Source organism: Meleagris gallopavo, unplaced genomic scaffold (genome assembly GCF_000146605.3).
Source record: "Meleagris gallopavo isolate NT-WF06-2002-E0010 breed Aviagen turkey brand Nicholas breeding stock unplaced genomic scaffold, Turkey_5.1 ChrUn_random_7180001844139, whole genome shotgun sequence".
Taxonomy (NCBI): Eukaryota; Metazoa; Chordata; class Aves; order Galliformes; family Phasianidae; genus Meleagris; species Meleagris gallopavo.
This window is the reverse complement of record NW_011112641.1, coordinates 1-616: the sequence shown is the minus strand read 5'-3', so window position 1 is coordinate 616 and position 616 is coordinate 1. Positions and strand designations below refer to the sequence as shown.

The following is a 616-nucleotide window of genomic DNA, read 5'->3' as shown; positions in this document are numbered from 1 at the left end:
TCCTCTTCAGTATGCACGCTGTGTCGCCGAGCAGATGTTCACCCGGACACCTGCGGGCCCACATTTGGCGAGAGCGGGATTTGCGTCCACAAGTTTTGCTTGGTGAGTTCCCTCAGGGCTCCTTCCGCCTTCCAGCCAGGGACGCTCCCTCTTTTCCATCCTGTCCTCGTGACACCCTACTCTTTTCTCTTCTACAGTTTTTTGCCGACGGCCTTTACGAACACACTGCCGGACAGAGGGCGGTTCTGAAGTTCCCCCTTGATGCCATCAGATGCGCAATCGAGGAGGCAGAGCAGAAGGTGAGGATCTGAAGGAACGGGGATGTTTGCGCCAGCACCAGCTCAGCCTGGACCCTAAGGAAGCAGTGGCAGTCTTTCCACGACCCAGCAGTGCCTGCATTCTGTGCCCTGCCTAGAGGCATGGCGTTGGCCTCAGAGGCCCTGAGCCTGCTGCTAATGGGGGCTGCTCTTCTCTTTCCAGCACTGCTTTGTTTGTGGAGAGAAGGGGGCCTCCATCTACTGCGCAGAGACAGGCTGTGAACGCAGCTTTCATCTGCCCTGTGCCACGGATGGGGAATGTGTCACGCAGTTCTTTGGGCAGCACAGGTAAGGGCTGT

At 57.8% G+C, this 616-nt stretch overlaps 1 long non-coding RNA gene across 1 annotated transcript; it reads left to right on the top strand.

Moving 5' to 3' along the window:
• Positions 1–14: 14 nt before the first annotated feature.
• On the top strand, positions 15–605 carry LOC104915690. The gene is made up of 3 exons (XR_796433.2): positions 15–102; positions 198–299; positions 481–605. It is a non-coding gene; the product is annotated as an uncharacterized LOC104915690 (long non-coding RNA).
• Positions 606–616: the final 11 nt, after the last annotated feature.